We start from the raw sequence: 10,862 nt of genomic DNA, 5'->3' as shown, positions 1-10,862 counted from the left end.
AAAAAAAAAAAAAAAAAAAGAAAGAAAGAAAGAAAGAAAGAAAGAAAGAAAGAAAGAAAGAAAGAAAGAAAGAAAGAAAGAAAGAAAGAACAGACCCAAGTTGGAAATCTGCATTTTACAAAATGTGAAACCTTCACATTTAAAAGTACTGGCTCACAGTTTTGGGGCCACTGCTAAGGTAAACAATATATGTGCCGACCAGATGCAGTTTGGGGCTCTCTGACTTTTACAACCTCTGACTTGTGAGGTCAGCTCTGTGATTAGTTGAATGTACTTTCCCTTTAATCAGATTGTTTTTCTTACTTATCACAAATGCCTTTCTCACTTGTCATGATGGAGAAGATCAAAAAACAGCAGCTTCTTATTCCACTGATTTCAATCCACGTAAGACTGCCTTGATTAAATCTGGGAGTGAGGGCTGGGCTGTAAGACACATACTTGTGTGGGGAGCTAGAGTTATCAAAATGTGGGTAGAACTTGGACTTCTTAAAGCTTTCATTCATGCTTCTGTGAAATTTTTTCATATATTCCCATTGTGAAAGTATACATTTTTTGCCAATTATCTAAGAGTTTGTGTACTCTATGGACACTCTACTTTTTGTACGATTGGAGAGAGACGGTGTCTTCTCTCACTTGTGTCTTTTTGCACATTTGGTCCTGCCTTTCTTGTCATGAACATACTTACTGTCCTTGAGCAACTAAAATAGCTGAAAACACCCTGGATGCCATTAAAAAGACCCTCCTTTAACACAAAAATCTACAGGCATGTTGGCCCGCACCCCATCTCTCCGCTCAGAGAATCAGCCGTCTAATTATGAATGTTTAAAAACAGAATGAAAACATGATGTTGGTAAGTGGCAAGAGGGTGTGGCCATTACTTGAAAATGCTGTTTTTCGCTATTGTCTGAGGACATCTGACTCGAACAGACAATAATACAGTGACAGTTCCCTTTTTCACCCATTTCAAGCTTGACAATAAATATTCTTTTATTCATTTTTATTCAATATGCATTTATAGCAATGATTGGCAGAGATACTAAAATACTTAACCTATCAAATAGTATTCAATAAAAGTCTTTTGTCTCCCATCAGCCCTGGGAGGTTAGTATAAAGCTTATATGTGGGAACATTTTAATTAATATGCATACTTTTACTGACATATTTTAAAATACTTTGCTAACCTGATAATGTCAGAGTTAGTAGTATTAAAATATTATGATGATCACAGAAATTGTAAGCCTTACACAAAAGGTGCTTAAGAAATATTTGTCAAATGATATTTGACAACTGGAGGATGAGTTACCTCTCCAGGGAGAATGGGACTTAATGTTCGTGGGATTTTTTGAGGTGGTGACTTCTGGAGCATGGCGCAGATAATCTGAGACATCTTCAAGTGCAGGTCATTAGAAAATGGACTGTCTGGTGAAGCATTTGCTATCTTCACATCCGTTAAGTTGCTTCTTGGGCTGAAGAGTTGAAAGGGATAAATTATTAGGAAAAAGGGTGCTGGAGCTTGATCCTTAAAGGTCAGATTAGGGTGAATGGAAGCAAAATTTCTTCGCTCTGTGTCTAAGTTGCAAAGATGATTGATCTCCGATGTCTCCTACAAGTTAAATTTTGATTTCATGAAGAGAATTGCCTTTAAGCACCAGAAAGCCTCAATTTTGGTCCCATTTCTGCCATTGTCTTACTGTGTGATTCTGGGAAAGTTGATAAACCTCTCTGGGTATTGGGTTCCTTAAAATAAGTGTGTTTAGGGGGTACCTGGTAGCACAGTTGGTTGAGCATCCGACTCTTGGTTTTGGCTCAGGTCATGATCTCAGGGTCATGAGATCGAGCCCTGCGTCTGGCTCTGTGCACAATTCAGAATCTGCTTGAGACTCTTTCTCCCTCTCCCTCTGCTCCTTCCCCCTGTGCTTGCATGCACACACTTGCTCTCTCTCTCTCTCTCTCTCAAATAAATAAATCTTAAAAAAAAAGACTGTTCTGTTCTGTTTCATCCTTTTCTCTGATTCTCCTTAAAAAATAAAAAATAGGTATATGTTTCCTGTTCTTCTCAGTGATGTTATTAGGAACAAAGAAAATAATATATGTGCAACATGAAGCTTTCAGTGATACATAAGGACCCAAGTGCCAAATCATCGTCTCCTTGGAATCACCATTACTCCTTCTCCATCCTCCCCTGAGTAGCAAGGGTATAAAGCCCGGAACTACACACAGCTCCTAGACTACCTTTCTCCATGTGGTTCCCAGTGAGAGTCAGGCAATAAAGGGCACTCTCACAAGTGGTGCAAGAGAAGAAGCTATTATTCTCTAGCGGCAGCTGAAAACGGCTGTGTGGGGAAAACAGACCCGAGGTTAGCTGTGGCTGCAGAGGACAAGCACCCAGGAATCACACACTTCACACTACAAGCATCTGGCATCAAGGGTAGCAGCTCCCAGAGACTTATGACAGTAGCCACAGCCTGTTGGCCAGCTCCCTTAAATCACCCCTTCTCGCAGGATTTTCCCTCTTACTGCCCTACCCTTTCCAACAGTTCCCTGTGCCTCTAAGACCTTTCTCGTTGCACTCCCTCAATGGACTTCTGTGTTCCTGCTGAGGTCCTGACTGATACATGCCCCTAAAATCCCCACTTTCTTCTGAATCATGCCCACACCCTTCATGTGAGCAAGTTATCCATCCAAAGGAAACAAGGTCTTGAGTGACTTCTGTTTCTGGCTGTAGAATGCAACAGTAGCCCGAAACAAATATTATAAGACACCTAAAATGTTGCATGAAATATTTTTGAAAAGATGTTTAAATGTCTGACTTCTGACAAGAAAGTAATGGAAAGTCCCCAAAGCTAAAATAAAACCAAAGAGGAGCTAACAAAGAGAGGGAGGTACAATATTCGAAGGAGGAGGGCATCCTTGATGACAGAGTCATATTATTTCCTAGAATTTTTGAAAAATTAACCCTCAGATTCAAGAAATAGCAAAAATCCCCACGCAGGATGAAGGGCAGACATCTAGCCACTGTGTGACTGTGGACACCTTACACATGAAGATACCAGAAGCAGCCAGATTAACAAGATGGATTTCCCAAATAGTAACTACTGTTAAACTGATAGCTCCTTTCTCATTAGCAACAGAGAAGCTGGGAGACAGTGAAGTAACAGCTTCAAGCCTTGAAGAAAAAAACCTGCCAGCCTATTTACTCCCTGAAAGTATCTTCTGAAACAGAGGCAAGATAAAGACATTTTCAGATGCGGGGGGGAAACAGACTTTATCACCGACAGACCCTCGGTAAATGGGAAAGGCTAACGGGAATGCTCCAGGAGGAAGGAAAATGATCTCAGAAGGGGGGTCGGAGATACCAAAAGCAAATGGCAAGCAATTTGTTCAACTTATGGTGATTTAAAAAAAGAATGAGTTAAAATGCTGGATGAAAATAGAATGTAAATTGGGAGGAGGATGGTTGGAATGAAGGCATTCTAAGGCTGCATTGGATTGCGGGGGGTGGGGCTAGAGAGAATGACTTCTATTATACGCTACCAAGTTAAATAAGCACGTTATAATGTCTAAAATAGCCACACGGAAATGGAGTGTATGACTTCCGCATCAGTAGGAGCAGAAAAGCTGAAGAGGAAAAATAAAACTACCCCGATAAGAATTTGAATCCATGGTCAGGGGCTGTTCCGAAGCATAGAGAAAAGCATGAGCACAGGACTCCCTGTGGGATGGAGTCCCACGAATGTAGGTGTGCTTTATGGCCTTTGTGCAGGATTAAGTTATCTCCCCCCACGCCCCGCAAGCATTTCTACTGCTCTCCAAGTCACAAATTTCTAAATTATGCAACTAACCCCTAATTGAACTACTCCAGTTAATAATGTAGTCAGACACGGAGAAAGGAGTGGCAACATGGGAAGGTCAGGATACATTTGAAGGGATAAAAGCAAAGTTTCCAAAGTGCCTAAGCAAAGAAGAAGAATGAACAATTCAGCAATCCATTTTTGTTCATCCCTTTATCAGGGACAAGAGCCCGGTCCCCAAGGCTTATTCCGCAGGCTGCTCTTTAATAATACTAAATTGTGATTGTAGATGAATTTGGTGGAGTGTTCTCCTTTCTAATCCTGGCAGGTGTCCCTGGAGGGGAGGCCCTTAGACATTTCTGGCAATTAAGGAAAGGCTCTTGATCATAAAGTGATCACTCGAGGTGACCAAATTGCCTGCCTTCTATGCTGGGCAATGTGACAATTAAGCACAAGTGTGTGTTTCTTTATATTCTGGCGCATGCTGTTTAGTTTTTATATAAGTAATGTTCGGGGTCGGGTTTTTATGTTCTCCGGATTGCTTGATTTGCTTTCCCGTTAACATCAATGTGGGAGTTCTGCGCAGATCTACAGAACCACCTGGGCTACCTCACCAGGGGAGGGGTGAAATGCAAGCCCTGTTTGCAAACTGGGATATGCCCCACTGAGAGGTTTAACCAGAAACCAAACTCCCAGCTCTCCCCTGAGGCTCTGCTAGATGTGAATGCCCCAAGATGAAGACTTGGCCGACATAGGTGCTGCTTCTTCCCCACCCCCACCCCCCAGTTTCCTAATCCCTTCTATTATCGTAAGTCAGAGTGGTCCGTCTCGTCCCCTTAGCTTAGGGCCTTGCTGAAGCAAGGTGGCAGCCTGCTACTTGGCCACTTTTCTGAGACCTATTCTCTGGCTTCCTGTCTTCCAACTGACCACTCTAGGGGAAGATGAAAGACATCCCTTGTCCCTGCCACCCGAGGCAAAGACAAATCTCAAGCTATAACTTCAGTTTCTTGAGCCCTGCCCTGATTCTTACCAGGATTTTGGGGGGTGATGGTGGGGTTGGCTAATTAGGAGTTTCCTTCTGGGCCGACAAGCCACATGAAAAAGAAGCAGGGAAGCCTCTCTGAATGGAACAGACCCATAATAAGTATCATCTATGCTTTACTCTGCTCATTCCTCTTATTCTGGTCACCAACTATCTCCACAGGGCCAAAGCCGGGGCTCCTCCTTTTGCCCCCAGCTTACTCACTTCTCAGCAGCATTTGGCATAATAGACTTCTTCCTTCTTGAAACTCTACTTTTTTGGCTCGGTTGATACCACACTGACTAGGTTTCTTCCTGCCTTGGTCTCTGCTGTGACCTCTGCCTGCCCTCTAAATGATGGTGTGCTTCCAGGTTTGCCCCGGGGTCATCCTCTCTGCCAGGCCTCTCTCCCTAGGAACATTCATACACAACCCGGTGCCCCGTCTGCAGCCCAGCCCTCCTTTGAGTTCCTGACTCGCATCTCTAACTGCCTACCTTACACGCCTGTTACAGACATTATAGGTGTGTCCCAGACACCTTTAGGTCAACAGGTCCTGAAGTGGACATGTTATACTCACTGCCAAATCTGGCCAGGGCTCCTCTTTCTCAGAAAATGGAGCCACCATCTTGCCAATTGGTCAAGACAGAAACCAGCATTGACCTTGCCCCCTCCCACCATCCCACCACCCTCACATCCAATCCATTAGCTAATCCTGTCCATTCTGCCTCCAAAATGTTTAGCAAATCTGTTCACTTTCTAGCTCCACACTGCCAACACCCTGGTGTCCACAGTCTCTTCTCATCTAAAGCACTCACCACCTCCAAACTGGTCTTCCTGCTTCCATGCTCAACCTTCTCCATCTAATAGCAGAATGGATTGAAACTGAGTATTCCCTCCTAATACTCTTCAGTGATTTTCTGTTACACTTAGAATGATACCCGAACTCCCTCCTGTGGCCTACCATGTCTGATGAACCTGGCCTCTGCTCTGAGCCTGCCACCCTTATGAAGCTCTTTCCTACACCAGGACCTTTGCACATGCTCTGTCCCCTTTATCAGAAATGTTGTCCTTCTGCTCTTTCATGGCTCACTCTTATCATTTAGGCCCCAGCTCAGAAATGACCTCTTCAGGATGGCCTTCCCTGTCTACCCTAATTAAAGTACGCCCCCCGCCCACTTTTCTCCTGGTGCAGATTCCTGTTTGTTTCCTTCATAACATATAATATGATTGGTATCTATGTGGTTTTTTACTTGTTTATGGAAAATCTTGCTGACTAGACTCTAAGATCTACAAGGGCAGGGACCACATATGTTTACTTTTTTTTTTTTTTTTTTTTAAGAGAAGGGAAAGGCATAGGGAGAGGGAGAGAGAGAATCTCACCACCTTGAGATTGTGACCTGAGTTGAAATCAAGAGTCAGACGCTTAACCAACCGAGCCACCCATGCACCCATATTTACCCCTTAATCCTAGCCCCTCTCGCAGCACCTAGCATGAGGTAGGCCCTTATTAAAGATTGTTGCATGGAGGAATGAATGAACTCTTCACCTCTTACTCTGGTAGCTTCCTTGTGCCCTTGACTGGCCCCACAATTCCTCCTCAGGGGCAGAGTGGGATGTGCTGGGGTGAAGGGGGTGTTGGAGGCAGAGAGGAAGCTTTAGGAGGCCTGCCTTTAGAGTCTGTGGCTGACACTAAATGCTTTGAAACTGTGAGGTGTTCTTTTGTTCAGAAAGTTCTAAGCGAGGAGAATTCTAGAGGGATTACTGATGTCTTGAAATATCTATGCGGATTTTGGTTGTTCCATCTGACACATGATATACTACTGACTGATGTATGTTCAAAGAGATGCACAGAGTCATGGTAATTACTATCTTTTATTAAAGGAAAAATACTGTTTTTTTCTGTTGGGGACTGTGGCTGGGAGGTGGATGTTCTCTGGCAGGCTTTTCAGGCTTATATCTTCCTCCGTTACCACCATCAACAGATGTTAATTAGGTAACTGAGTATTCATGTAGCCAAAGGGAGTTCAAAATAGCCATTGAATCAGGGAAGAAGATTGGCAGAGGCTGAAACTAAGAAGAATGAAGACATGACCACGTTGGAGTTAACCAGATGAAAGAGAGGAGGTCGAAGAAAAAACAAGGAGAATCCATTGAAAAAACAGCCTCTTTCCATCTCTGTGAAAATGTGTGAAAGGTCAATTCCCTAGCCTCTTTATTGCCAGGCTTGCTTGGTTGATAAAAGATCCACCCCTGGGTTTCTGCTGATGAGCAAAGAGGCTACTACTGGGGTGCATTAGTATATGTATGTGAAAAGTGAATAGAAATAGAACAAGTTCTTTGGTGACCACCATGGAACCTAACATTTGAACACCTCAATAGTAATCAAGAGTCTTCTTATGTTGAGGGCAGAATAAAAAAAAAAAAAAAAAAAAAAAACCTCATAAAGGCAAGGGAGCATTTAGCATTTCACTTCCCTTAATAAGAACAGATTTTACCAGTAAAAATTCAGATTTAAAGGCTAAACAAAACAAAACAAAAACCTTTGTGGTTTTTTTTTTTTTTTTCTGAGTGTGGAAACCAAAAAGCGCAGGATTATTTCAGAGGGTTATTCCAGAGAGTTCTCCTAGTATGAACTAGTTAGTAATAAAAGCTTGTGTGTTTTGGGCATCTCTCTCAAAACACATCTAGGAGCTCATAAAAGCCACATTTTACTATTCAGTGGTGAGAAGGAATTTTGTGACCTTTTGAGAAATTTTGTTTTGTTTTTCCTAAGAAAACCATGATAAGGAAGTGAAGCAAATTTCTTGGCTGTGGGAGGATTGTCTCAGTGCCCCAGGCTTGCATTCCCAGGGGTGTAGGGGGCTCTGAGCAAGCATACTGCCATCAAGTTGTCCTGAATGTAGGTTCCCAAATTTTGCACTTAGAAAGTTGTTTTAATTTCTACCCGGCCTTAGGGTTTGTGGAACCGATGGCAGTGGCAGCCACAGAGACATCCCCATGTTAGCCCTTCCCCAGTGCCCAGGGACTCCGAGGACCAAGCCCAAGATTACCATGAATAAAAGGCTAAAACCCAAAGGTACAGGGAACTGGACAAGGAATATGGGAGTCAACCTGGAAGGAAGAACAAGCAATTTGGGAACACAAGAAACAAGCTCCTGGTTGCTCATTGCAGCCTTCTTGTCTCTAAAACCAGGTTGGGGAGGGGGGGCACCCATGCCTTGATACCTTCTCAACACTTGACACATTGGCCATATTTATCAAAAATTCTTCTTTCCTTCTTTACCTTACCTCCAGACTTTCTTTTTTTTTAAGATTTTATTTATTTATTTGACAGAGAGGTAGAGAGCACAAGCAGGCAGAGTGGGAGGCAGAGGGAGAGGGAGAAGCAGGCTCCCCGCTGAGCAGGGAGCCCAATGTGGGGCTCAATCCCAGGACCCTAGGATCATGACCTGAGCTGAAGGCAGAGGCTTAAACGACTGAAGCACCCAGGTGTCCCACCTCGAGACTTTCTAACTGCTCTTTGACAACTACCTCTGTAAGATGTTCTTCCTTTGCTAATTACTTAAATCAGGCATTCTCAACAGGGATTAATTTTGCTCACCAGGGGACAGTTGGCAATATGTGGAGACAGTTTTGATTGTCACAATGGAGAGGGGGGGGTGGTATCTAGGCATATCCTGGCATCTACGGAGTAGAAGCCAAGGATGCAGCTAACCATCCTACAATGCCCTCCTGGCCACTGCCTCCTCTGTGGGTAAGACCCCCCTTCAGTGAGCTCATGCATCCTTCCTCGCCCACCTACAGACAACCAACCGCTTGTGCTCGGGAAAGTCATCAGCCAGCAACTGCGGCTCTTGCAGAACAGCTGGTGAGTCCCTTTAGGAATACCCTGATGGGTCAGCAAGGGAGAGCCAGAGTCAGGAAGGAGAAATTGTGGAAACCCGTCCATCATGGGATCAGTCATGTGGGGAGTTTGGAACTCTGCCCTGGCGCCTGTGCTCACAGGGTGCTTTCCTGCATTGCTCTTGTCTCCTAGGGAGACCAGCTGCCTACACACTGTGTCCTTTATTGCCACCGTGATGTGATATCTGAGGGGAGGCAGTGGTGCCCTGAGACAGCGTGGCTCTAAAAGCAAGAGCAGATTCTCGTGCTTCTGAAACTTTCTCTTTCTTGAAAAGAACAGTCTCCTCCCTCCAACTTGGAGCAGCTTTCTAGAGAGCTGCCCATCTGTCTATGTCTTAAAAACAAGTCTCCATGTGTGCTATCTGAAGCCAGGCACAGAAGCAGGGAGGAAGGGTGGATTACACACTGATACAGAGGAGGAGATACAGAGAAAATAACGAACAAAACCTGGGGGGTTTCCACCTGGCCCGATCTCCAAGTGGAGAGTCGTGGCCAGCAGATCCCAAGGTGAACAAAGCACAGCCTCTGCTGGTTACGTAGGTTTTGACTTCCTGCAGGGCTGCCGGCTCCTGGATGGTGACACCCCTTAATTGGGTCTCCAATGGAGTTGCCATGACGTTGACACCCTGAGCTTGTTCCCGGTAGTCAAATTGCTCACTGGTTTCCCTGTGACCCACAACACCCACTTTCAGCCTTTGGGGCACCATCAATAGGTGATCAGCCTGAAGAGGGACTGATGTGACCTGTGACCATGGACACAGCCTGGCACGTGGCTAACGGTGTCAGTTGAATGCGGCCTCTGCAGCTGTCTTCTCATACCAGAACGCCAGACTGTCCTCCCGGGGTAGACAGGATACTGGCCCTTCCTCTTCTGCCCCACTCCCTTGTTTCACTGATTCGTTCATTAATGCCAGAAATAGTAAGTGACCAGAGTAGGTCAAGTACTGTGTTGGGCAACTGGAGATGAAATGGGGATAGCCCCGAGCCTCCAGTTGGTTCCATCCTGTTTGGCCCGTATCAGGTGAATGCAATCATGTGATGCTATGATGCGCATGAGCACGGGGAGGGCCAACTGTACCAGGGAAGGGTACCTACTGGACCCTTTCAGGATGGCTGCAAATGCTCCCTGGAGGCAGGACTATCTACACCGAGCCCTGTAAGGCGTGGAGGAGGTGGAGGAGGCCGACAGAGGGGAGGGACAAGTGTGTGATGTATCAGTGGTGAGGGAGGGACCTGTGAGTGGGGGAGGAGTAGTTAGGGGGTGAGAGTGGGGTCAAGGCTGTAGGTAGGAGCAGCAGGGCAAAGAAATAAAATGGGCAAGGTGACCCGATCGTCAGGGGCTCTGCAGGCTGTATTCAGGACTTAATTCTGCTGTGTAATATATAAGTTCAAATACAGAAAATTGGGCAAAATGCGTTTATTAAGCAGAGGAGGAGTCCTGAAAAAGCAGGAGATGAGAGCTTTGTCCTCAGAGTTTATAATCTGGTGAGAAGAGGAGAAAAAAATTGACTGCATAAAAATTAAATTGACAGCATAAAAACTAAAACTGAGTGTAGCTAAGCCCTGGAGAGTCAAGTGCAGCCCCAAAGAGCTGTGAGAAGGACAGGAGCAGGAGCATCTCGTGCAAAGGCAGCACGTGACGTGGGCGTGGGGTGCACGTGACGTGGGCCCCACAGGCTGCAGGAAGGGCTGGGCACTCAGCTCCCAGAAGCGGGTGGTTTCTTTGGGGAGGCTTCTTGTTTGCAGGAAGGGGCTGTCAATGTTACCACTGACTGAATTCCTCTGAGCACTTAGATCTCTGTGTCATCAACAGTGTATAATACCTCCACTCCAGGCTCTAAACAGAGACTAAAATACTGACTGTTGTCTGACTCAATGGGAGCAAAAACACCCAACGGGGGAAAATGGTATTTCTGGAGTCCATTTACTATTCTGATCATCGGAAGCCTACATAATTATACAATATTACCTCCTTACTGGCAGAGTCCCCTTCTAGAGATTGTGTTTTATTATTTTGCCTTCAGATTTTATCAGTTTATGGAACCTAGATCTCTGAACTGTTGTGCTTCGGTGACACCACCTACTAGTGGAAAAACTTGATTTCCCCTAAACAAAGACAAACAAACAAAAAAAAGGGGACTGTTCAT

The 10,862-nt window shown here is 44.9% G+C and overlaps 1 protein-coding gene across 4 annotated transcripts in view; it reads left to right on the top strand.

Annotated features, from left to right (window-relative positions):
* ADTRP (androgen dependent TFPI regulating protein) overlaps window positions 1-10,862 on the top strand; it is a 60,692-nt gene that overhangs the window by 23,456 nt on the left and 26,374 nt on the right. The window lies entirely within an intron of this gene.

Source organism: Callorhinus ursinus, unplaced genomic scaffold, assembly GCF_003265705.2.
Source record: "Callorhinus ursinus isolate GAN/ISIS: 27379988/994484 unplaced genomic scaffold, GSC_fseal_2.0 scaffold26, whole genome shotgun sequence".
Lineage (NCBI taxonomy): Eukaryota > Metazoa > Chordata > Mammalia > Carnivora > Otariidae > Callorhinus > Callorhinus ursinus.
This window is presented reverse-complemented; position numbering and strand designations above follow the sequence as displayed.